This window comes from Phaenicophaeus curvirostris, chromosome 32 (assembly GCF_032191515.1).
Source record: "Phaenicophaeus curvirostris isolate KB17595 chromosome 32, BPBGC_Pcur_1.0, whole genome shotgun sequence".
Classification (NCBI taxonomy): Eukaryota; Metazoa; Chordata; class Aves; order Cuculiformes; family Cuculidae; genus Phaenicophaeus; species Phaenicophaeus curvirostris.
Genome location: NC_091423.1, coordinates 1,009,402 through 1,037,127, shown reverse-complemented (window position 1 = coordinate 1,037,127; position 27,726 = coordinate 1,009,402).

Here is a 27,726-nt window from a genome sequence, read left to right as displayed (position 1 = left end):
CAGGAGCCCCTTCTACATGGTCAGTAGAAAGAAACACTGCTGAGTTAACAGCTGAAGTGATCTTAAGCAGGACATCACCCTGCTCCAAAAATACCACCTGGTACTTTAACATTCAAGTAGGAGAGAGCCAATGTCGTCCTTTTTGTTCCAGGACAGCGATAACCGTGTGTGGTACATACACTGACATTTTCTGGGGGTTGTAAATCTGCGAGCGTCCTGGATCGACATAACTGTAGTGGCAACTGCTTTCAGGCAGCCCAGCCATCCTTGGCTGACGTTATCCAGTTCTTTTGAGACACAGGACATTACATGTCACTGTTCTCCCAGAAACTGAGATAGTACTCCCAGGGCCGCCCCACGTCTTTTATGCGTGAAAAAGCTCAAAAGGCTTTATTAAGTCCAGTAGCCTGAGTGCTGGTACTTTAATTAGAGGCAATTTTAAATATTTGTAGGCTGCTCTGCTGTTATCAGTCCAGTCCAAATGCTCAGGGGCAGATATCTTTAATGCCTCGTACCAAGGCTTTACTAACAGTCTATAATTTGAAATCCAAAGCCAACACTGTCCACTATCCCAAGAAAGGCTCTCAACTCGTGGACTGTACGGGGCTCTGGGAGTTGATAAATAGCTTCCTTTCTTTCTGTTCCCAATTGCCGCTGTTCTTGTTCTCAGATCCAAGCTAAGTCACAGTTCATCGTGCCAGCAGAGCCTTCTCTCTAGGAACTCTGTAACCACGTAGACCCAAAAAGTTTAAGACTTATGATCAGTTGCAAACAATCCTCTCTAGCAGTTGTAGCAATGAGGATATCATCCACATATTGTAATATTGTTCCCCCATCTTTTTCTTTTTTCCATGTTTCTAGTTTTTCAGCTAATTGATTCCCCAAAATTGTACTGTTTTTAAAGCCTTGGAGTAGAACAGTCCATGTATACTGAGGTTTTCTGCCAGTTTCGGGGCTTTCCCATTCAAAAGCAAAAAGCTCTTTGCTTCCCTTTTCAAGGGAAGTGCAGAAAAAGGCATCTTAGAAGTCTAGTAGTGTAAACCAACCCTGTGTTTCAGTTAAACCTGTTAAAAGAGTGTATGGATTCACAACCATTGGATGTATCCTATACTAAATGGTGACACTTACCATTTGCCTTTAAACTGGTAAAATCAGAGTATTCTATTGTGACTCACATTCCACTAACAACTTATATTTCAAGAATTTCTGAATTACTGATGCTAACCCAAGCTAGCTTCCAGTTTTGTAGGATATTTTTTAATTCTTGTTGGGACCAATCCTGGTCTCAAATCGCCTCCTTACAGTTTCTGTTTACTTGGACCTTCCAGCTGTCTCTCTAGCCCGCACTGCCAGGACCACAGCATCTTCAGCCTCTCAAGGGATTACTTTTCCTTGAAAGCTGACATCCTGTAATAACAAAGCTGTCGTTTGATATATTTGGATTCTGATATATAGACCTCGGTTTCCTGTTGCCCAAATCTTATTTGAGCCTTGGCCTCTTCCCCTGTATCCTCCCCTATATCCTCCTTTTCCATAAGCATTCCCTTCCAGCACTACTAGTAATCTCTTTCTCTCCCTATTTCTGTATGCCACTCAAGCAACATCCAGTAATTTTCCTGAGTCTCGTGCTCAGCTCCTTGTAAAACAACGGAGCCACTATTCCCCATAAAACTCCCAGTGCCTGCTTTATGAATCCGCTCCTTCTCTGTACCATCAAACATTACTTGCTTAATCACCATAATGTCTTCCCAGTCAGTGTCTTGCATTTTAATCATTATCTCAAAAGCGCTAACTGTCCGATCTGGATTATTTCTATAATTTCCCACTGTTAACTTCCAATTGTTCAAATCAGTAATAAGAAAAGGGACTTTTATAATCACTTGTTCTTCATTTCCCACAGCCTGATATAAGGGAGTTTGTATAACTTCTCCTTGTTTACCTCTCATTCGTCCCGCTATCGGACTGAAGCCTTCTGCTCCCATTAATGATCAGCCACCCTGAGCGTCATTCTCTCATTCATCTACTTCTCATCCCTCATTGTGAGACCCTCTAAGGTGGTGTCCAGAAACGATCAATAAATCAGTTTTGTCCTCAGGTCCACCACTTTTTGTTGTTCATAAACTTCCAAACATCTTTGTCCAATACTACAAGCAGAGCAATATCTTTTCAAAGTCTTTCCCTTATCTTTTTCCAAGGCTAAGAGAAAGGGATTACCAGGTGCTAAAATCCCATTCTTTTGGCTGCTCTGGGCGATTCTGCAAAGTGAAAACCATATCAGCATATATTGCCTCATGCCACTTCTGTTCCCTTCACAAAAACATCATCTGCAGCAAAGACTCGGCTGCTGGATGAGGGAAAGGCTGTGGATGTGGTCTTCCTGGACTTCAGCAAAGCCTTTGACACAGTTTCTCACAGCATTCTGCTTGAGAAACTGTCAGCCTCTGGGCTGGACAGGCACACACTCTTCTGGGTGGAAAACTGGTTGGATGGCCGGGCCCAGAGAGTGGTGGTAAATGGTGTGAAATCCAGCTGGAGGCCAGTGACAAGTGGGGTTCCCCAGGGCTCAGTGCTGGGTCCAGCCCTGTTCAATGACTTCATCAATGATCTGGATGAAGGCATCGAGTGCACCCTGAGCAAGTTTGCGGACGACACTAAGCTGGGTGGAAGTGTCGATCTGCTGGAGGGTCGGGAGGCTCTGCAAAGGGATCTGAACAGGCTGGACCACTGGGCAGAGTCCAATGGCATGAGGTTTAACAAGGCCAAATGCCAGGTCCTGCACTTGGGGCACAACAACCCTATGCAGTGCTACAGACTAGGAGAAGTCTGTCTAGAAAGCTGCCTGGAGGAGAGGAACCTGGGTGTGTTGGTTGACAACCTACTGAATATGAGCCAGCAGGTGGCCAAGAAGGCCAATGGCATCTTGGCTTGTATCAGAAACGTTGTGACCAGCAGGTCCAGGGAGGTTATCCTCCCTCTGTACTCGGCACTGGTGAGACCGCTCCTCGAATACTGTATTCAGTTCTGGGCCCCTCACCATAAGAAGGATGTTGAGGCTCTGGAGAGAGTCCAGAGAAGAGCAACAAAGCTGGTGAAAGGGCTGGAGAACAGGCCTTATGAGGAGCGGCTGAGAGAGCTGGGGTTGTTTAGCCTGGAGAAGAGGAGGCTGAGGGGTGACCTCTTTGCTCTCTACAACTACCTGAAAGGAGGTTGTAGAGAGGAGGGTGCTGGCCTCTTCTCCCAAGTGACAGGGGACAGGACAAGAGGGAATGGCCTCAAGCTCCGCCAGGGGAGGTTTAGGCTAGACGTTAGGAAAAAATTCTTTACAGAAAGGGTCATTGGGCACTGGAACAGGCTGCCCAGGGAGGTGGTTGAGTCACCTTCCCTGGAGGTGTTTAAGGCACGGGTGGATGAGGTGCTGAGGGATATGGTTTAGTGTTTGATGGGAACGGTTGGACTCGATGATCCGGTGGGTCTCTTCCAACCTGGTTATTCTGTGATTCTGTGATTCTGTATTAGAATCTAAAGTCGTATTGAAATACTGAATAAGATTTTCTCTAGCTACCACCTGATTTGGAGGTCCGCTGAGTTGTCTCCAATGCATTAAAACACACACCAAAAGGGATTTCTTTGCAATGATCCCACACCCATATTATAAACAGTCAATTATGGACAGACCAACCAAAATAAATTGCAATTACCCCTGCAGTGTCAAGATATTAGACAAAACAAATGATGCCAAAGTCAGTTTCCCAAACTTAAACAAATTGGAACTCTTGACTGCTCACACAATCACACAGACAGTTATGAATCACAGGCAAACTGAAACAAAATCATGATTATATGATGAAACTGGAGACTGTAACCCCAAAATCCTGATGATATGCCAAAGCCGGGGACTCTAATCTCAAGTCCAAATTCAGGGACTAACCCCTTAAGTGCCTTTACATCCCAACCCTGCAGGGCTTTCACCGCCACCTTACTGGCAGGCAAACGAATCTCAGGAAGGATGCTTTAATTCTTGCCAGTGGAATCCTTGCTCCCAAGACACAATCCAAAGAGTCAAGAGTTTGGCCCTTAGTGGAAAACAAAATGGTCTTGATTGTGTAGTGGCCATCCTTGGTGGTAAAATCTACAAGAATGATGAAATGCTGCTTTAGCGGTTCTCGTTAGTGCATAGTGATTGCTGTAATTTAGTGTTGCTATGAGAAACATGAGTATTTTAATTTTTTTGAGTACTTGTTTATTTTTAAACTACTCTGCACTGGCATATTTCAGAGACTCGGTCCTAATGCTTTAGCTGTTTTAGAAGCTTGAGCTTCCCTTTGACCTCAGCTCCAATAAACACCTTCCTGTGTTTCTTTGGGAATGGCTTGACAAGTAAAGGTCGTCCTTTAGTGCCATACTTTCCAGAAAGTGTAATGAGAGCCATTCTGATTACAGGAAATGTTAGTTTAGGTACTGTTGCTACGAATGTGACAAGGTTTGGTGTCTAATGATTCACTAAGAAGAGCTGGCTACTGATTTGTTTCAGTAACACCTGAAATCATATGAGTATCACGAGTACACTGTCAGCAGGTCTGTCCTGACAAATAAAAGAGGTCCAGGAAATAAGGGAGAAAAATTAAAGTAGGACTCCTGGTTGTCCATAATGCTTTTTTTGTTCAGTTTCTTTGGACTCTCGTTTCAACCACTTCAACAGTGTCTAAGATAAGTTTGCTCTACAAAATGCCAGCTGCAGGCAGTGCGGGTGTGAGCTGGTAAGTAAAATCTGGTGTTAGAACTAGGTATTAGTTCCTGGTCCTCCCTATTCAGCATTATCAGTACAGCCTGGAGTCTAAATTAAAAGCCATTGGCTTACCAGTTGATACAGATGTTTTACAGTTTTCTTGATGCCATCCCGACTTAGACAAGTACACTGAGAGTCACAGGACAAGACTAACTCCATCTCACTCTAAGCTGAGAGTTGATACGCATATGTCCTAATATCTTAGGACCACCAGACTAACTCCTGAAAAAGATTTGGACACATTTTCAAGGTGGAGTTGGATGGCTCTGAGTTTAAACCGAGGTATCCTAAGAGCAGTGGTGATCTGCTCTCCAATGAAACTAGAGCGACTTAGGAAATTCTGTGCTTGTTTTTAAAACTATCTGCCTCAAATCTTGGGATACTTTCAACTCTATTTAAAGTTCAGAATTTGCCACCTCTCAGGTGTGCCTTTGCTGCAGGTTATGAGGGAAGTGGATTGGGGAAGTGACCAGGCTTTAGATAAAAGCTATCAAAGATGCTCTTAACCCAGATGATTTCTTTTATTTGCTTTAGAGCATGACTGCCAGCACGAAAACTAGGAGGAGGTTGTAAACTTTTAAAAATATTGCGGTAGAAGATGAATGTATACACCTAGAGTATTTGTGCAGAGAAGCTACAAAATGTTTCTTTCGGTGCTGTAGCCTCACTAAGTGACTTATACCATAGTCAGAAAGAAGTAGAGCAGGTAAGGGCAGTGACATGATTTCAGGTAAATATCCTACAGGCAAACATCCTTGATTAACTTTTCTGAGTATGGTCCAGTCTCAGTGTTACTTTATAGCTTAGATATTACACACAACAGAATTATGGACCCAACCAACCCTTTTGTTTCAGACAAAACAACTGGGAGACATGTAAGCAGTCTACAGTTTTAATCCCTGTATCTTGTATATCCAAAGTTTGGAGTTGTTTTTCTTTGAGCTGTTGAAATGGAAAATCAAATGTTACCTCAACAGTGACATAGCAAAGTCTAAAGTGAGGGACTGTAAATAGAGTTTGAGCTGACATTTCAGCTTGGAAGTCAGGAGAAGGAATGAAATGAAGCAGCCAGCATGAATGCTCACTTTTCTGGAGGGAAAATAACATTTAAGAGGTTATTTTTCTACTGATATTGCAATTTCTAAAGCTGCATCTGAAGACCATTTATTCTTATACCTTTCAAAACACATTCTTATTTAACACAAAACTAATTGCCATCTGCTTTCCTTACCCCATCTCTCCATTGTCTTTGAATTCTCTGCAGTAATTCCCGAATATGGATTGGAAAGGAAATTATTTACCAGCCTAAAATGATTATAAGATTTGGTAACAAATCTTGACATGCCAAACTTGGTGTCTGCAGTTGGGAGAATTCCTCATTGCTGTTTTGTGTGTGCTAGCCTGGAGTTTTTGATTAAATCTGATACAGCAGTCACTCACAGCAGCCCTGCTTGTCTAGGCAGTATCTCATATCCAGAAGCAGCATCCTGAGCAGCCTCTGCAGAAGGTGTTTTTTATAAGAACCTTTAAAGCAAAGCAGTCTGAGGTGAATGAGACACACAACACAGGTCTGTGAAAATTTGCTGGGGCTGGAAAGTGGGAGAGTTGCCCACAGATTTCTTCCTTTGCATTCCCTTTCACTGTAGTATTGTAAACAATAATTAATATTTTTGTGGTAGTTCTGGGACATACTGTCCTCACTTGGTGCATAAAGTCTTGGATGATCCCTCTGTCTAGAGAGATACTTTTTTTTGACCAAGCCAGGCTAGCAAAGAACTGCCTTTAGGAAGTAGTAAAGCTGGTAGCCAAATAAAAGGCAATGTTTCACCTTGTGTCTTTAGAAAATAACCCTGCTTTTCTGGTCTTTGTGCTCTTGCAGCTTTGTGTTCCAGAGCTCAGTGTGTGAGCCCTGCTCAGTGCTCACTTCAGGTTGCTGTGATGAACTGACTATGTGCTCTTGCCTGTTTACTACATTCTTGTTCACTTGTTTTTCTGTTAATTCCTGTTATAAGAAGTCCATTTTCAATTGAAAGTGAAGCTTGATAAGCCTCTCCTGCTCTCATCTTTATGAAGCCAGTGTAAGCTTGGCTGTAGGACGTGGCACCTGGGAGATTCAACTGCAACATGAACAGCAAAACACGATTAATCTAGCTATAATCCAATTAGTTAGTGGAATCCAAACTAAAAAGCTGTAACAGTGACAGCCATAACATCTTACCTGCTACCCTGGATATATATTCAACAACCACATTTTCTTTACAGTATGCCTCTGCTTGTTTTCCCACTTGGTAGATATAACCCTCAGAACAGACCATGTTTCTTCACAAAGCAACATCCTGAACAGCCTCTGCAGATGATGGCAACATCTTCAACAAGTCCCAGAGGGTTTATTACCTGCTTAAGCAATGCCTAAAATCTTGTGCTTATTAACTCTATTCCAACATGTCCTCTCCACTGGGAATAAGCTTATCTGTCAATTCTTTACAGGACGTAGATGATTTATCTGGCTATGGGGTACTAAGGCCGTGCGTTCTGCTGCCAGATTTCCCTTTCTCCTGGTGAATGCAAAACCAAGAAACTTAAAAGTCCTGCTCTGAGGAGAAGATAATGTAAAAACTTCTACTGATGTGAGTGAAGCCAGGATTTCATGTCATTTTACCTCATTTTCATTTATGAAATCCAGGTAGTGTGTCAGGAGGTCCCAGAAGTCAGAGGAGCTGTGCTCATTTATGCTTCACATTTTCTGCTAGTTAAAACCTTCTATAAAGTTTATGTGGAGATATTTCCTTACAGTTTCCTCCCCTTGTGCCCCGCTATCTCCTTCTCGTGCCATTTCTTATCCAACACTTCATTGTCAGTTTTTGTCTCTTGACATTTTTCCCCACTAAGTCCAAAGCAACCCTCATTCCCAAGCTTTCACTGCATGTACCATGACTCTTGTCCTTGCAACACAAGGCTTTTTAGCCTTCATAATAAATTTGACGGTTTTTATCAATGAAAATAAGGATAGGCTCAATGAGCTGATGTTGCTTCTAAAAAATGCTGTGACATAGTTACATGTCTGAATGTTTTCGGCACAAATACCTTTATTTCAGGTGATTCTAGACTCCAAGATAATGAATAGCTCTTTCTTAGGATATTATGCAATGGACAGGTTTGCCCCATAACGGCTTCCTCTTCAATTTTAATGACGTGATTGCAAGTCTTTGGTGTCAGAGTTCAGTGCTGTCCCAGCAGCTCATCTGTCATAGATCTGTGAATTCAGTGAGGGTTTTGATCTTCTAGATTATTTCAGCAAATGAAAATGTTACTACATCTTTGATGCAATAGAAAAACACAGAGCACTCTCAGCCCAGTGTGTAGTCTTTTCACTCCTGCCTTAATTATCCCCATTTAAAGTAAAACGTGTTCCACCTGGGTTTGATATTTTTTGTAGGTGAGTTTATTTTTTCACACTCCTGGGACATGTTTCTGCTGTCTTGGAAACAAGAAGCTGTTTTCCCGGAGTCCACAGGTTGTCTTGGTAAGGTCTTTCAAAATACCAGGGAGACCAGCATCACCAGGGAACAAGGTGACGGAGACCAGCTCACAGGGACGTCTTAGAGAGACAGACGGACTACTGCTCTGGTGGCAAGCAGCAATTCTTTATTTCTCAACCAGAGTTTTTATACTCTCCTGTGAGAAGTTATAAGTTCCTACCAAGCTTGAGTGCACTGTTTACATTACTGCTATTCTTACCGTGAGAATACAAGTTCTGCAAGTTCTACAAGTGAGGGACTACGTGTCTGTTCAAGGATTCACACGTTATTCTGTTTGTGCTGGTCTTATCTTAGACCTGCAGGTGTTCTTGAAATATATTTATTAACTTGGGCCCTGGAATGATGAGAAACTAAGCATGTTGCCAAGAGCCCTGATAGTCCACATCCTCCCTTTCAGGAGGAGCAGCTTTTGTTGTTGGCATGATATTCTGTTCCTGACCCTTTCAGGCCAGACAGAATATTGCTCTCCAGGCTTTTGGCTTTCACTATTCTGTTTTTGACCCTTTCAGGCCCTCAGAATGTTTAATAGTTCTCCTCATTCCACCCTTTCTTATTTGTTAAATTGAAAGTGGTATTGGCTTGTCCTTAATATGTTCCAATTTAATTTTTCTCAAATCTACTGTTACTTGTCGGAATTGTTTTATGATAAGTCTTAGTACATATGGACAGACAAGTAGTCCCAACAAGATTACAACAGCAATTATTATCAGGCCGAAAATTCCTTGTTTGAAAGATTCAAAAGGCAGAAAAGCAGATTTTAAAGCATTGACAAAAGTTTCTGTCTGTTCAGCCACAGATAGATCTATCTTATGAGAATTTAACATATCTTGAATATGTTGCCTCAATTCACCCAGGTCCAAGGAAGTATTGGCATTATCCCAAATGCCTTGTAAGTGACTTTGGATTTTCTGCCAAGAGAATACAGTGCAATTATATTTCACTGGAGTTACACAAATAGTACGATACTTTGCATGGCACAAAAGGGATTCTCGAGTTGCTAAGATCTGCAATTGTCTCTCCATAATATCAACAGTATCTTTAAGCGAATTCAAACGTAGTTCAATTTTCTCATCCCAATTGACTTGATTTTGGAATGCCTTTGATATGTTTATTGATAGCTCATTGACATACGTGGCTGTTTGAATACTTGTGGTCAAAGAAATGGAGGCTACTGTTGTTACAGTAATAGCAGTAATTAAGGCTGCAATTCCTGCTATTATTATTCTTATTTTTTATATCTTATATTATTATATTATTATAATATCTTATTATTCTTATTATTATTATTATAATCATTCTTTTACGCCCGTGTACGAGTTGCTGCGTTGCCTTTTCTAATATTTCTGATCCTCTATCCGCATACCAGTTTTGTGATAGATTGACAGGTAAATATACATAATCAGGCTGTTTTACCAATAAAAAGGAATCACTAGTGCTGTTTATGCAATTGAAAATTTGACAGTTTGTACAATTAACTGTATTATTAATAATGGTCAACATTCCACTTAAGAACGCATAAGGTTCTGGAACACAAGCCCGCATATAAAACTCAGTGACATTTTGTGTCTCTCTCATTGCCCATACCGATCCTATTTGAGTCCATGTAATATTTAGGTTTTTTGCCTTAACTTTTCCCATGGCGGCAACAGCCTTCCATAAATTAGAATAGAATGTACGATTATTTTTTGTCCATATTCCAGAAACTAAATTTATTGGCCGCAATTGTTTATTAATTATATTCCAGTCACATAGAGATGTATTTGAACATGTTGTTTCATTAGCGTGACACACTCTCCAAGATGGTGCAAAATCCATCTTTGGAGGAGATAAATTTCGACATGGGGGAATATGCGGCGGGGGTACTCCAGAACCTTTACTTCCATTCGTAAGATTTGGATAATAAAAATCTAAAGCCCAATGAATCCCTGCCGACACATTAGTATCCCAATCATGCTGAACAATCACTTCTTCACACAATAATTCAGTATGATTAGTCTGAAAACACATTGGATTTCCATCTATTTTTCCAGAAAAGTTAAAGTTTGCTGAAAAGGCCATAATATGTTTATCAGAATATTGTCCCATAAATATAGTCTGATTATTGTATACAGGTATGTCCACTGGTTCTTCCCATGTGACTGGATGGATAACAGGAGGGTTGGGGACAAAAGCCCAATATGTTTCTGCCTTACATCCGTGTTGTATCAGCCATAGGGTGCTCAGCAACATTGCTAACAGCCGGATCCCCATCTCCCAGTCTCTGCTCAACGACAGTCTTTTCATTCGTCTCCGCAGTTTTCCCATTTTTGTTTTTGGCATGTCGGACGCACCGTTCCAGAATCCACTGGGGTGAGGTTTCATCTGTTGGAAAAACACAAACATACCCTCTGCCCCAGATTAGTACCGGATCAGGACCACGTATTTTTCCATCCATTGGATCTTTCCAATATATCTCAGGCTTATTGTTATTTTTATAATCCCAATGTCTGTCAGCAGCAGACTGACCATCTTCATCCAATGTTAAAAAATTCAGAACAAATAAGGCATGTGATAATAAGGAAAATGGGGTATCCTTTATTCCCCATGTCCCCCTTTTTAGTTTATTAATTTGAGTTTTTAGAAGGTGATTGTATTTCTCAACTATACCTTGTCCTTGCGGGTTATACGGAATGCCTGTCTTGTGTTGAATAGAAAATTGTTGACAAAAGGTTTTGAATCCTTGACTAATGTAGGCAGGGCCGTTGTCAGGTTTTATCGTTTTCGGAATCCCCATAACACTAAAGCAATGAAGTAAATGTGTACATACGTGCGATAATTTCTCCCCTGACAGAGCAGATGCAACGGAAAAATGTGAAAAAGTGTCTATGGTGACATGAACATACGAAAGTTTCCCAAAAGCTGGAATATGAGTAACGTCCATTTGCCATAAATCATTAGGCAACAAGCCTCTAGGGTTAACGCCGTAGTGAGGGGCAGGCAGTAATGGAGCACAAGAGGAGCAATCTTTAACGATCAATCGTGCTTGTTCTCGTGTAATATTACACATTTTTCTTAAGGTACGGGCAGATAAATGATGTAATTCATGGAGTTGTTTAGCTTTACATATATTATATACTTGTGGTTTCGTCAGATCATCAGCTAATTGATTGCCTTCTGCCATAGGACCAGGCAGGTTAGAATGACTACGAATGTGCCCCACAAAAACCGGGCAGTCCCTTTGCAGCAACAGGAACTGTATAAGACTTAAGTGCTGTTGAATGAAAGTTACTTTAGAATGTATCATCGGTACTGTTTCAAGCATACACAGAGCCTGTACAATATACAAACTATCAGTAATAATGTTCAAAGGTTGCGCATATTTTAATAATGCCTGGTAAACAGCATATAGTTCAGCCATTTGTGCAGAAACATCTTGTAAGACCCAAACAAAATGATCAGGCGGTGCTAATAGTACAGCACGACCATTTGAAGATCCGTCAGTATATAAAGTCAAAGCATCCTGTAAAGGTGCTTGTTTTACAATTTTGGGAAAAACAATGGAGTGATATGTTGCAAAACTGAGTAATTTGTTTAATGGGTACTTGTTAGATATTTCTCCTGGAAAATTTGCAAGGGATAAGGCAAAGTCATCCATCATATTGAGCAACCATGTAATTTGATCAGGTTTATAAGGCAAGATTATTTTTACTGGCTCTTTTCCAAGATAAGTTATACTTAATTTTCGACCTTGTTGCACACACTCTGCAACTTTATGGGGGTACGATTTTAAGACAACATTCTGACCATGACGGCCATGAATCCAACAGAGGATTCCATCCTGATACAATACTCCTGTAGGAGATAGTTTAGTGGGAAGAATAATTAATTCCCAAGGCTTATTTATGTCAGCATAATTTAATCTTGCATCTGTCATAGCCTTTTCCACTTTTGTCAAGGCTTGAGAGGCTTCCTCAGTCAAGCCACGAGGGGAATTAGGGTCAGGGTTTCCTTCCAATATCTTAAATAAAGGGCTGAGGTCAGAAGTGGTGAGTTTCAGAAACGGCCGTATCCAATTAATGTCACCTAAAAGTTTTTGGAAATCATTCAAGGTTGTTAATTGTCGTACTGAAAGAGCAATTTTCTGTGGTGCAAAATACTTAGGATACAATTGAAATCCTAGGTATTTAAAGGGAAAGGTTCGCTGTATTTTATCTTGGGCTATCTTCAGCCCATTTCGCTCTAATTGTTGTTCCATATGAGAATAGGCTGCTGTCAGTAATTCCACAGATTCAGCAGCCAACAAAATATCATCCATATAGTGAATGCAAATCAATGATGGAAAATACTGTCTTGTTTGTTTAAGACTTTTATCCACAAATTTCTGACATAATGTAGGACTATTAGCCATACCTTGAGGTAAAACTTTCCATTGATAGCGGTCCATAGGTTCACTGTAATTGACAGAAGGAACGCTAAAAGCAAATCTCTGGCAATCATTGGGATCTAACAATATTGTATAAAAACAGTCCTTTAAATCAATTATTATTTTCTGATAATTTGGTGGTATTGCCATAGGGCTAGGTAGCCCAGGTACAGAGCACCCATAGGATGCATGGTCTTATTTACCGCTCGAAGATCTTGCAATAATCTCCATTTACCTGTTTTCTTTTTTACCACAAAAATAGGAGAGTTCCATGGAGATGTAGATGGTTCAATATGCCCCAGGGCGAGTTGTTCCTGCACCAACTCTTTAGCCGCCTTCAATTTTTCTCGGGGCAGTGACCACTGATCCACCCACACTGGCTCATCAGATTTCCAATTGATTTTGTCCGCATGGGGGGCAGGAATACCAGTGACCACTACTGGGAAAAACCCAAACCTGTACGATCCGTTTTTTCCTGAATTTCTACCGGCTGTTGGCGGCCAGTGGAATCTTTCCCGAGTCCTTTTTCTGGAAGATATCGTTGATTACACATCGTATTTGAAACTTGAGGACTGGGACTATACAAATAGGCTCCCATTTGAATCAAAATATCTCTCCCCCACAAGTTAATAGGAAGAGTTGTTAGTACATAAGGTTGTACAGTCCTGGCGTGTCCTTCCTCATCTTTCCAACTTAAAATTTTAACACTTTGCAATGGGGCATTTGCCATCCCTATTCCTTTTAAATGAGTAGCTGATACTTGTAAGGGCCAGTCTTCTGGCCAGTTTTCTTTGGACATGACTGTAACATCAGCCCCAGTATCAAGCAACCCAACGAAAATCCTCCCTTCTATGCAGAGATGCAGTTCTGGTCGTTCCTGTCCTATCTGATGAATAAAAAATATATCAGAAGAGCCAAAGCCTGCTGTTCCCCTAGTTTTACTTGTCGATTGTCCTATAGAGGAAATAAATGGCAGTAGCAGTAATTGAGCAATTTTTGTATTCTGGGGGAAGTTGAAAATACTGGTTTCTGTATACATCATGACTTTGATTTCTCCCTCGTAATCTGGGTCAATTAGACCTGGAGAAACCTTCAGGCCTTTCATAGTTAACCCACTTCTTCCCATTACTAATCCACATACCTCGGGGGGCATCGGCCCATAAACCCCAGTGGGTACAGCTTGAATTCCCATCTCAGGTGTTAATACGATGTGGGAGGTGGTACAGAGGTCCAATCCTGCACTACCGGTTGTTGCTCTAATGAGGGATGAAATGGATTTTTTCCCTGCACTGGGTAAATCCCCTGTGTTATTTTTCGGGCCCGGGGCAAGCCCTTCTGCGCGTTTCCCGAAAATAAGGCGACATTATTTGCCAAAATGTTACCATCCCTATCTCTTTTGGAGTGACATTCGTTAACCCAGTGTTTTCCCCGGCGACATCTCGGACATAGCCCTGGTTCCTTTGTTAAGGGCGGGCGACCAAAACGTTTTTTACCCTTACAATCTCTTGCTATATGTCCCATCTGCCCGCAGGTATAGCAGCTTCCTGGGGGGCCCGGTACTCTCAATTTTTGTCCTCCCTTCATTATTGCCATTGCTTGTTCAATTGATTGTCCTTTAAGAGCTGCTGCTAAGGTAATTCCTTGTACATAACTTGGCCCAATATCTGCACATAATTTTACATAATCATTAAGGGTGGCTCTCGCTTTCCAAGGTCATAATGTTGCTTGGCAAACAGAGTTGGCATTTTCAAAAGCCAGTTCTTTTACTAAAATCAATGCTGCATCAGAATCCTCTATCAATTTAGATGATACTTGTAATAGTCTGGCTACAAAATCTTGATATGGTTCATCTGGCCCTTGTTTAGTTTTCAACAACTCCTCTTTTCTTGTTCCTGACTTCGGAAGCCTTTTCCAGGCTATAAGCCCAGATTGTCGAATCATATCATAGGCTTGCGGTGTAAAATTTAACTGTTGATGGAGGACAGTGAAATTTCCTGCTCCTGCCAAAATGTCATATGTTATACCTAACTGTTGGTATTCTAGAGTCTGTGCTCGAAGAGGACACTGTTCAGAATATTCCGAGGACCATAAAAGGTATTCACCCCCACTTAAAACTGCTTTCGCTAAACTTTTCCAATCGGACGGAGGGAGAGTATGTGCAGCAATAGTTTCTAATATCGTTACAGTGAAGGGCGCAGTTGGTCCATACTGCGCACTCGCTACTTTGAGTTCTTTCAATTGTTTAAAAGGAATAGGTTCATAGTCATTAAAAATCCCCCCTGCTGCATGTTGTCTTTGCACAACAGGGTATACTTGTACCTGGAAACCATCAACGACCTCTCCTGAGTCGTCCTAAGCATCCATAGACTTAGAATGGGGAAGCGAAGGATACAGTCGTTTAATGGAGGAGCGCGTTTCTCTTACCCACTTTTCATCACCTGTGTCTCCTCTTAAACATTCTTTAACCAGAGACCACAAGGTGAAGGCGTCAATAGGGACCTTTTCAGGCCCATGAATAGTATAATAGCTTTGAATCTTATCTCCTACCTTATTCCAAGTTTCAATATTAATTGTACCGCCTTTAGGAAACCATGGACAAACTTCTTGTACAAAATCTAAAAAATGATCAACTTGTTTTCTTGTAACTTTTACCCCCCTAGCACAAAGTAGGGACTTTAACATACTAGCAAAAATATTACGTTCATTACTCAAAGCAATTCCCATTTTGTCGTCTGTCTCAAAATCCCTTGTCCTCGCCCTCGTTTTAAACTCACCAACCGCGGCTCATGAAGGCGAGCGACGTCCTGTCCTTTAGCAACCGAGTATCCCGGGTTTCGGCACCAAATCACAGAATCACAGAATAACCAGGTTGGAAGAGACCCACCGGATCAACGAGTCCAACCGTTCCTACCAAACACTAAACCATATCCCTCAGCACCTCGTCCACCCGTGCCTTAAACACCTCCAGGGAAGGTGACTCAACCACCTCCCTGGGCAGCCTGTTCCAGTGCCCAATGACCCTTTCTGTAAAGAATTTTTTCCTAACGTCTAGCCTAAACCTCCCCTGGCGGAGCTTGAGGCCATTCCCTCTTGTCCTGTCCCCTGTCACTTGGGAGAAGAGGCCAGCACCCTCCTCTCTACAACCTCCTTTCAGGTAGTTGTAGAGAGCAATGAGGTCTCCCCTCAGCCTCCTCTTCTCCAGGCTAAACAACCCCAGCTCTCTCAGCCGCTCCTCATAAGGCCTGTTCTCCAGCCCTTTCACCAGCTTTGTTGCTCTTCTCTGGACTCTCTCCAGAGCCTCAACATCCTTCTTGTGGTGAGGGGCCCAGAACTGAACACAGGATTCGAGGAGCGGTCTCACCAGTGCCGAGTACAGAGGGAGGATAACCGCCCTGGACCTGCTGGTCACGCCGTTTCTGATACAAGCCAAGATGCCATTGGCCTTCTTGGCCACCTGGGCACACTGCTGGCTCATATTCAGTCGGCTGTCAACCAACACCCCCAGGTCCCTCTCCTCCAGGCAGCTTTCTAGACAGACTTCTCCGAGTCTGTAGCACTGCATAGGGTTGTTGTGCCCCAAGTGCAGGACCCGGCATTTGGCCTTGTTAAACCTCATGCCATTGGACTCTGCCCAGCGGTCCAGCCTGTTCAGATCCCTTTGCAGAGCCTCCCGACCCTCCAGCAGATCGACACTTCCACCCAGCTTAGTGTCATCCGCAAACTTGCTAAGGGTGCACTCGATGCCTTCATCCAGATCATTGATGAAGACATTGAACAGGGCTGGACCCAGCACTGAGCCCTGGGGAACCCCACTTGTCACTGGCCTCCAGCTGGATTTCACACCATTTACCACCACTCTCTGGGCCCGGCCATCCAACCAGTTTTCCACCCAGGAGTTTTCCACGTTTCCGTGATGGCAACAACATCATAGGCCCCTTGCCCTACGACAACTTCCAGCTCTTCCTTCTTATTTCCCATGCTGCGTGCATTGGTGTAAATGCACTTCAGCTGAGCTGCCGAGCCTTCAGCCCTCCTAGAGGGAACAGGGTTCGTTCCCTACTGCCTGGTAACTGGATCAGTTGACACCAGAGTGCCTGCATCTCCCTTAACACCCCGAGGTGTGTTCTCCCCCACTTTTTGTGCGGTGAGGTACTGGTGGTCCTCGCCCGCGCACCCTCTCCCAATCACCAATTCCCCACATCCAGGCTCATTCCTGTCTAGCCTGGGCTCAACCCCCTCCCCCTTCACATCTAGTTTAAAGCTCGATTTATGAGCTTGGCTAGGTTTCTGGCAAGGGCTTTAGCCCCCCTAGGAGACCCATGTTTCCTGCCCTTAGCGAGAAAGCCTGGGGGTGCGTGAGCCCCCCCATGGTCAAAAAAGCCAAAGCCCCTCTCCTCGCACCAGGCTCGGAGCCAGGTATTAATCGAATTCTTCATCCTGGCTTCCCGCTCCTCTCTATTTAGCATTGGGATGGAGCAGAATACTACTTGTGCCCCAGAGCCCTCCATCATTCTCCCAATTGCCCTGAAGCCATTCTTGATGGCTTTGGCCTTTTTGTTTGTTAGGTCGTCATTACCAGTTTGGACCACTATCAGAGGATAGTAGTCTGTCTCATGGACCAGGGAAGGAAGTTTTCTAGCTACCTCCTTCCCTGATGCACCCGGCAAGCAGCAGACCTCTCTGTGGAGCGGGTCCGGTCTGCAAATGGGTCCCTCCGTTCCTTTTAGGAGGGAGTCCCCTACAACAATCACCCTCCTCTTCTTCTTGATGGAGGATGTTTTTATCTTTCTCTGAGAATGGTGCAGCCTAGGGAAGGATTCTAGGCTGTGGGAGCCACCATCCTCATCCTCAGGGCTGGATTCCACCTGCAGCACCTGGTCCTTGTTCGCCAGGGGGATCTGGGGCTTTGCTGTCTGGGTGAGGGGAGCAGGTTTCCTTCCTCTGGCAGGAACTTGCTGCCACTCCCCATCTCTTGTTCCCCCAACCGTGCAGTTTGCAGGTGGATGATGTTCGGACACACTAGCTCGAGCAGGCTGCTGAGTTAGTGAGAGGGCCCTGCTCCACTGGTCAATCTCCCTCTCACACTCCCTGATGGTCCTCAGTCTCTTCACCTCCTCCCTTAGCTCCTTCACCATGTGAAGGAGTTCCCCCACTTGAGCGCAGCTTTCACAAGTGGGGCCAGGACCAGAGGCACGAGCCGGTGTTGGAGGGGGGCACTGCCTGCAGCCCAGGTTCTGGGTAGCTGCATGCACCCACTGTGGCTCCGTCTGGGTGGCAGCATCCACCCTGCCTGCTGCAGCACACGGAGCAGCTTTAACCTTCTGCCGGGTGGCCACCATGGTCTTCGGTGTCTTCTGCCTATTCCCTAGGTCCTCTCTGCGCCCTGCCTTCTCGCCCTGCCCGCTCGAACTGCCCCGCTCCTCTTCGCCGTGCTCCCAGGGGCGCAGTTTAAATCTCCCGCGGTAGCTGCCGGGACCGCCCCCTCCTGTCAGGCACCGCGCGGGACCAGCGTGTGGGGGCTGTCAGGACCCCTGCCTGGGTTTTTTTTTTCTGGGATTTTCCCAGCTCCGGGAAGCTCCCACCGCCTCAAAAAGTCCACCCCACCACAGAACTCACCGTCCTGCTGCAAGTGCTGCCGAAAGAAGCCATGACACACATTAGCCAAGGTCTCATTTAATCAGCTTAGGGACCTGAATAATGCTGACAGTAAAAACAGCTCATGGCAGTCTGCTCTCCAGAGTTGTAGCTTTCTAAGCAAACCAGAAAAGTTCTTCCCCAAAACCTCATAATCTGGCAAGAAGGATTTATCAAACACACAATTTTAAAACTGTACTTCTCAGTGGTAAGTGCAGCAGTTTTAGCCCCTTCATTTCAATGGACACCTCTTCAGGATATTCTAGGTCATTCAGAATTTACCTTCAATGCCTCTAGGGCCAGCAGAACAGGAGCCTCACCAGCCACTGAGTAAGGTAAGCAGGATAGGAGAGGTTCAACCAAGAGTCCTAGTCACCAGTAAGCTCCTAGTGATGAATCAGATTTAAGGAGAAGCCAGGAGCAAGTACAACCTAGAATTAATTTTTCTGATGGCAAACATGGTCAGACACAGCCCAGTGACTGCAGATGGGTCCATAGTGACAATGCAGAATTGAGGCCAACCCAGGCACTCAGTGGATTGTTCAGGATCCACACCAAAGAGATCCACGGCTGAGCTACAAACCACCAATGCTACAGCAGAGCTTGAACTAGGAGCAAGGTCTCAAGACTGAGTTTAAATCCCACAGACAGGGTGGAGGCCTCAGGTGAGGGTCTCCGAGGACTCGATATGTCTGGGCTGTGACCTAGACAGAGTGTGGAGCCATGCATACTAGTTCTGATGCCAGAATCTTTGTTGCTAATGCTAAATGAGGATAAATGGATGATAATTGTAGATTATATGGCTGCAAGCTGGTGATAACTGCCACCCGCACAGATCTATGCTCTGCTGTAGTCTGAAGTGCTCAGATACATTTAGAGGGATCAGAGGGGATCCAGCAGGGCGTAGTCCCACTCAATCTTATGGTACATTAACATCCACATGTCTCTAATCTGTTCATTCATCTAGCAAAAGGCAAAAATAGGACAGTTTATTCCTAGTATGACTTGAATTCAGTCCGGTCATTCCATGAATGAATTTAGCCCTGACCTGCAACAGACACTGGTGCAAACACTCCCTTCAGATACTTAGACAGAACTTCCGTTAAAGCCCTCACATCACTGGTATTTAATAAAACAGCTGGTAACAGAAAGATTTTAAATGCTTGTCTTTTAGGCAGAAAGTCAGTCCTTAAACTATAAATCTGCCTGTGCTGGCAGTGAATAGTTTTCATGGCCACACGGCCAGGTTAAGTGAAAACTGTGCAGCTCTGAATGTGCAAAACTTGTATGGCACGAGGACAACGACTTAGTGCTTCAAACATACAGCGATGACAAGCTGTAGCCAGAAGGCACTTTCTCTGTACAGGACATTACAAAAACATCTTTCTTGTGATCCTAAACAAGAGAATAGTTTAAAAAGAGAGATGCTACTAGCAGCATCAATTATTGTTCCTCCTTCACTCCCTGGACATTTAGAAATAACTGTGGTCACGCCTGTGCTCCGAGGCAGACTGACAGAACAGAGTCAGACACCCGCTCTGGTGCCTAGCACAGCTCCACTGGCAGCTGTGGACAGAAAAGGAAGAAAATCTTAAGAAAGTTTTGCTGATTCATGCATGAACTGGAATGGGAAGTAAATATTTAATGGGTAAAGATAGAGAAGAGAAGCAATGCTTTGGTCACTGCTGTTCTGTTCTGCTGTTATTGCACTTTCATTTTACAAAACAGTTATTTAAAATAAAACCCACTAAAAGGATTATAATTTGGGGTTTGTTCTTTGAAAATTGTGAAAATTTACTTTGGAAAGAAGAGACAAAACAGATGAAAGAACACGTCACACCACAGATATTAGTCAAATTGGTTAATACTACGGCTAAGAGCATGACACAGGAGAGTCTGTGATCTCCAGGCTAAGTTCATTAGCTTCGATGTCTCCCGAGGGCAAATAAGCAGAACAAGGTTCACCGTTGATATAACTTGAATTCAGGATGTTAATCTGTTGGATTCTGGAAATACATTTATTTTTGCATGAGACGATGCACACACCACAGTCAGCTGTGGTGCGATGTGCAAGATGAAAGTTTGCAAAAAAGTACTTTTTAATTAAAAATGTATTGCCAATATCCTCAGAGTTTCCCAGTGGAGAACACTAGACAAATACAGTCATAGGTCTCTGGCAAATGCCTGAGAATTTACATATCCCTTTTGAATTAGCCAGCATCCAGGATTCGCATTATTTTACACAGAGGATTTTTTTTTGTCCAATATTTCTTATATTTACAGCACTTCAAAACACCCTGTACTGTGCAGATAGAGAGTAAGGCCACACAAACAGCAGGTGTTCTCTTGGCCCCTTCATATACATTCAGCTTCCTCTTGTGCAGGAGGAATCCAGCCAGGTTTATGCTTTCTATAGGCCACGGTTTTTCCATTTGGTCAGCTTAAATATGCAGCTGAGGTTTTTGTTTCTTTGACTGTTTTTCAGAAGCATGCAGAACCTGAGCTCAAAAGATGGACAGTTGCATGGTTTTGAATACTAAAGTCTTATTAATCTATACCTGTCAGGTAGCTGTTGACTCCCTACAATCTTTTTTTGTACTGTAAGAGCTCCGCTTCATTCTCGTAGCTTGGTGTTTTAAGTTAACAGATTCAATTTTTCCATAGTGCCACTTGCCATACACACATTTGAGCCTATTAACTGTACAATGGTCATGAAGGCTGAGAGGATAAAGTCATCGTTTATGAGATGCTACTGTGATGAAGGCAACCAACCCAAGGAACCATGAGTGGTTATAAACTGGAGAGGAGCAGATTTAGACTAGACATAAGGAGGAGTTTCTTCATGATGAGAGTGGTGAGGTCCTGGAACAGGTTGCCCAGGGAAGCTGTGGATGACCCATCCCTGCAGGTGTTCCAATATGATGCAACTTTGGGGTTGCTTTTTTTTTTTTACTTTTTGTGGTTTGTCTTCTCTAAAGTGAGCAAGAGTGGGAGAACCCTGAGGGTTTTGATTTCAAAAGTCAAAGTTATTCTTTTTACGGTGGCTTGTAGGTCAGCAGGAGGAGAGAGGACACTTCCATTTAGCCTTACAGCCCTTCTTTCTGAAGGACACAAGCATAACCATTTCACAGCTGAATGTCTAACTCTATGCGTGCAGATTCGAGGTACAATGTCCACACAGGTCTGCAAGAACCAGCAATTGTTGTTTTCAAACATAGGTGTATAATTTAGTATTAATCATTTTGATATGCCTGTCTAGTTAATAGAGATCATCCTTTTCCATAAGGGAAATAATAACTTGGAATCCAGAGACATGCTAACGTCTTAATTATCTTCATAGAATCATAGAACGGTTTGGGTTGGGAGGGACCTTAAAGCCCATCCAGTTCCAACCCCCCTGCCATGGGCAGGGACACCTCCCACTCAATCACATTCCTCAAAGCCCCATACAACCTGGCCTTGAACATCTTTTCAATCTATTTTGTATCAGCCTTGTTGAGGAGAACTATTAAACATTCTGAGGGCCTGAAAGGGTCAAAAACAGAATAATGAAAGCCAAAAGCCTGGAGAGCAATATTCTGTCTGGCCTGAAAGGGTCAGGAACAGAATATCATGCCAACAACAAAAGCTGCTCCTCCTGAAAGGGAGGATGTGGACTATCAGGGCTCTTGGCAACACGCTTAGTTTCTCATCATTCCAGGGCCCAAGTTAATAAATATATTTCAAGAACACCTGCAGGTCTAAGATAAGACCAGCACAAACAGAATAATGTGTGAATCCTTGGACAGACACGTAGTCCCTCACTTTTAGAACTTGCAGAACTTGTATTCTCACGGTAAGAATAGCGGTAATGTAAACAGTGCACTCAAGCTTGGTAGAAACTGACAAGCTCTCCCAGGAGAGTATAAAAACTCTGGTTGAGGAATAAAGAATTGCTACTTGCCACCAGAGCAGTAGTCCGTCTAGTCTCTCTAAGACGTCCCTGTGAGCTGGTCTCCGGCAGCATCTAGCAGCAGGACGGTGAGTTCTGTTGTGGGGTGGACTTTTTGAGGCGGTGGGAGCTTCCCGGAGCCGGGAAAATCCCAGAAAAATAAAAAACCCAGGCGGGGGTCCTGACAGCCCCCACACGCCGGTCCCGCGCGGTGCCTGACGGGAGGGGGCGGTCCCGGCAGCTACCGCGGGAGATTTAAACTGCGCCCCTGGGAGCACCACGACCTGGAGCACGGCGAAGAGGAGCGTGGCAAAGAGGTGTGGGGCAGTTCGAGCGGGCAGGGCGAGAAGGCAGGGCGCAGACAGGACCTAGAGACTAGACAGAAGACACCGAAGACCATGGTGGCCACCCGTCAGAAGGTTAAAGCTGCTCTGTGTGCTGCAGCAGGCAGGGTGGATGCTGCCACCAAGACAGAGCCACAGTGGGTGCATGCAGCTACCCAGACCCTGGGCTGCAGGCAGTGCCCCCCTCCCACACCGGCTCGTGCCTCTGGTCCTGGCCCCACTTGTGAAAGCTGCGCTCGAGTGGGGGAACTCCTTCACATGGTGAAGGAGCTAAGAGAGGAGGTGAAGAGGCTGAGGACCATCAGGGAGTGTGAGATGGAGATTGACCAGTGGAGCAGGGCCCTCTCACTAACTCAGCAGCCTGCTGGGGCTGGAGTGTCCGAACATCATCCACCTGCAAACTGCAGGGTTGGGGGAACAAGAGATGGGGAATGGCAGCAAGTTCCTGCCAGAGGAAGGAAACCTACTCCCCTCACCCATACAGCAAAGCCCCAGATCCCCCTGGCGAACAAGTACCAGGTGCTGCAGGTGGAATCCAGCCCTGAGGATGAGGATGGTGGCTCCCACAGCCTAGAATCCTTCCCTAGGCTGCACCATTCTCAGAGAAAGATAAAAACATCCTCCATCAAGAAGAAGAGGAGGGTGATTGTTGTAGGGGACTCCCTCCTAAAAGGAACGGAGGGACCCATTTGCAGACCGGACCCGCTCCACAGAGAGGTCTGCTGCTTACCGGGTGCATCAGGGAAGGAGGTAGCTAGAAAACTTCCTTCCCTGGTTCACGAGACAGACTACTATCCTTTGATAGTAGTCCAAACTGGTAATGATGACCTAACAAACAAAAAGGCCAAAGCCATCAAGAATGGCTTCAGGGCAATTGGGAAAGTGATGGAGGGCTCTGGGGCACAAGTAGTATTCTGCTCCATCCCAATGCTAAATAGAGAGGAGCGGGAAGCCAGGATGAAGAATTCGATTAATACCTGGCTCCGAGCCTGGTGCGAGGAGAGGGGCTTTGGCTTTTTTGACCATGGGGGGGCTCACGCACCCCCAGGCTTTCTCGCTAAGGGCAGGAAACATGGGTCTCCTAGGGGGGCTAAAGCCCTTGCTAGAAACCTAGCCAAGCTCATAAATCGAGCTTTAAACTAGATGTGAAGGGGGAGGGGGTTGAGCCCAGGTTAGACAGGAATGAGCCTGGATGTGGGGAATTGGTGATTGGGAGAGGGTGCGCGGGTGAGGACCACCAGTACCTCACCGCATAAAAAGTGGGGGAGAACACACCTCGGGGTGCTAAGGGAGATGCAGGCACTCTGGTGTCAACTACTCCAGTTACCAGGCAGTTGGGAACAAACCGTGTTCCCTCTAGGAGGGCTGAAGGCTCGGCAGCTCAGATGAAGTGCATTTACACCAATGCACGCAGCATGGGAAATAAGAAGGAAGAGCTGGAAGTTGTCGTAGGGCAAGGGGCCTATGATGTCGTTGCCATCACGGAAACGTGGTGGGATGACTCATATAACTGGAGTGCAGCTATGGTGGGGTATAAGCTTTTCAGGCGGGACAGGAAGGGTAGGAGAGGAGGCGGGGTAGCCCTCTTTGTAAGGGAGGACTTGGACTCTATCGAGATGGATTGTGGTGATCAGGAGGTTGAGTGCCTGTGGGTCAAAATCAGAGGAGCCCACCAGAAGGTAGACTTTGTGATGGGAGTCTGTTACAGACCTCCCAACCAAGGAGAAGCAGCTGATGAGCTCTTCTATAAACAGCTGTGGTCAATCTCTAGATTGATGCCTCTCGTTCTGGTGGGAGACTTCAATCTGCCTGATATCTGCTGGGTGTACAACACAGCAGAAAGGAAGCAGTCTAGGAGGTTCCTGGAGTGCGTGGGAGACAACTTCCTCGCACAGCTGGTGAATGAACCAACAAGGGAGGGTGCCCTCCTAGACCTGCTGTTGGTGAACAGAGAAGGCCTTGTAGGGGATGTGGCGGTAGGTGGACACCTAGGACTAAGCGACCATGAGATGATAAAATTTTCTGTTCTAGGTGAAGTGAAGAGGGTGGTTAGCAAGACTGTAGCATTAAATTTCCAGAGGGCAGACTTTGATCTCTTCAGCAGGCTGGTTGGTGAAGTCTCATGGGAGACAGTACTCAAGGGCAAGGGAGCCCAGGAGGGCTGGGAGCTCTTCAAAGGGGTGGTCCTAGCAGCTCAGGAGAAAGCCATCCCCGTGGTCCGGAAAAAAAGCCGGCAGGGGAGAAAGCCAGCTTGGTTGAATAGAGAGATCTTGAGGGATATCAAGAAGACGAGAAATGTTTATGGGCTCTGGAAGAAGGGACAGGCCTCTTGGGTGGACTACAGGAGGGAAGTGAGATTGTGTAGGGAAAAAATCAGAAGGGCTAAGGCTCAGCTAGAAATTGGATTGGCCAAGTCAGTGAAAGATAACAACAAATCTTTCTACAAATATATAAATAATAAAAGGCGGACTAGGGAGACCATACAGTCCCTATTGGACACAGAAGGAACAACAGTAACAGGCGATGAGGAAAAGGCCGAGGTACTTAATGCCTTCTTTGCCTCAGTCTTTAGTCGTAAGGAGGGTCGTTCCGTCTGTGTACAAACCCAGGAACTAGAGGAGCATAATGAGGCTCCCATGATCCAAGAGGAGGTGGTCAGAGCCTTGCTAGCCCAACTGGACAGCTACAAGTCTATGGGGCCGGACGGGATTCACCCTAGGGTACTGAAGGAGCCGGCGGATGTGCTGGCCAAACCCCTTTCCATCATCTTCCAACAGTCCTGGAAGACTGGGGAAGTCCCACTGGACTGGAGGCTGGCTGATGTTGTGCCCATCTACAAGAAGGGTCGCAGGGAGGACCCAGGAAACTACAGGCCTGTCAGTCTGACCTCAGTGCCAGGGAAAGTCATGGAGCAGGTGATCTTGAGTGCTATCATGAAGCACATGCAAGAGAACCGGGTGATCAGGCCCAGTCAACATGGGGTCACAAAAGGCAGGTCTTGCCAGACTAACCTGATCGCCTTCTATGACAAAGTGACTCGGCTGCTGGATGAGGGAAAGGCTGTGGATGTGGTCTTCCTGGACTTCAGCAAAGCCTTTGACACAGTTTCTCACAGCATTCTGCTTGAGAAACTGTCAGCCTCTAGCCTGGACAGGCGCACACTCTCCTGGGTGGAAAACTGGTTGGATGGCCGGGCCCAGAGAGTGGTGGTAAATGGTGTGAAATCCAGCTGGAGGCCAGTGACAAGTGGGGTTCCCCAGGGCTCAGTGCTGGGTCCAGCCCTGTTCAATGACTTCATCAATGATCTGGATGAAGGCATCGAGTGCACCCTGAGCAAGTTTGCGGATGACACTAAGCTGGGTGGAAGTGTCGATCTGCTGGAGGGTCGGGAGGCTCTGCAAAGGGATCTGAACAGGCTGGACCACTGGGCAGAGTCCAATGGCATGAGGTTTAACAAGGCCAAATGCCAGGTCCTGCACTTGGGGCACAACAACCCTATGCAGTGCTACAGACTAGGAGAAGTCTGTCTAGAAAGCTGCCTGGAGGAGAGGGACCTGGGGGTGTTGGTTGACAACCAACTGAATATGAGCCAGCAGTGTGCCCAGGTGGCCAAGAAGGCCAATGGCATCTTGGCTTGTATCAGAAACGGCGTGACCAGCAGGTCCAGGGTGGTTCTTCTCCCTCTGTACTCGGCACTGGTGAGACCGCTCCTCGAATACTGTGTTCATTTCTGGGCCCCTCACCATAAGAAGGATGTTGAGGCTCTGGAGAGAGTCCAGAGAAGAGCAACAAAGCTGGTGAAAGGGCTGGAGAACAGGCCTTATGAGGAGCGGCTGAGAGAGCTGGGGTTGTTTAGCCTGGAGAAGAGGAGGCTGAGGGGAGACCTCATTGCTCTCTACAACTACCTGAAAGGACGTTGTAGAGAGGAGGGTGCTGGCCTCTTCTCCCAAGTGACAGGGGACAGGACAAGAGGGAATGGCCTCAAGCTCCGTCAGGGGAGGTTTAGGCTAGACGTTAGGAAAAAATTTTTCACAGAAAGGGTCATTGGGCACTGGAACAGGCTGCCCAGGGAGGTGGTTGAGTCACCTTCCCTGGAGGTGTTTAAGGCACGGGTGGATGAGGTGCTGAGGGATATGGTTTAGTGTTTGATGGGAACGGTTGGACTCGATGATCCGGTGGGTCTCTTCCAACCTGGTTATTCTGTGATTCTGTGATTCTGTCTCAACACTGTGAGGATGAAGTGTTTCATGAGTTTTGGGAGCCAGAGCAGACTTTTAGTTACATCGTAAGAACTCTGGTTACACTTGAAAGGCAGCTTACCTCTGCTTCTTGCAATCTTTCTCCCAGCTGTGTCCTCTAAAGTAGGTATCATGACCCAAATTCCAGAAGGGTTGAGAATGCAGAATTAAGTGATGTGTGTACACTGCAGGGAAAGACTGTGGTTGTCCAGAATAGAGACGAGGGCAGGGAAGCTCTGTGCAGGAAACTATCGCCTCCAATAAGTCAGGAAATGCTGGGGTCAGGCTGTGTTTTACATCTCACTCTCTTCAAAACCTTGGGAAAAGGGTCTTTTCTATATGAGCTGTTGCTCTTTTTTGTCATCTTCTCTAGTAGGCAGAGCCATCAAGATCTGATTTCCTTCTCTAGTCACAGGGCAACAGGTCATCCTCACCCGCTCATTTGTGTAACTGAAGAACTGTAAATGTTGTCTGCAAGGTGGAACAGCTTCAAGCAGAATCAAAGTAGAAGTTCCTTGCCCCTCTATTGTGGAATAGCCTCCTTTTTCAGGCAGTGTCACCAGAAGTGAAAGCTCTGATGTTCAGACTGCTTAAAAATGCAATTTGGGAACAGAAGTGAGATTTAAAGTTGCAAGGTTTTCTCCTTTCAGTACAGAAGAGATGAAGTCTCCATTATTTAGTGCACAGGAAGGAATGAGACAAAGAGTAAATTAGAAACTAAAAGCCATGGTGTATTGTCTTTCCTTCCAAAAGAATAATTATTTTAGATAAGGTGCTTTGCAGAAAGACCATGCATGGTCTAATCTAGGAAGCATGTCGTTATTTAGCTTCAGTTATCTCCCAAATGCTGTT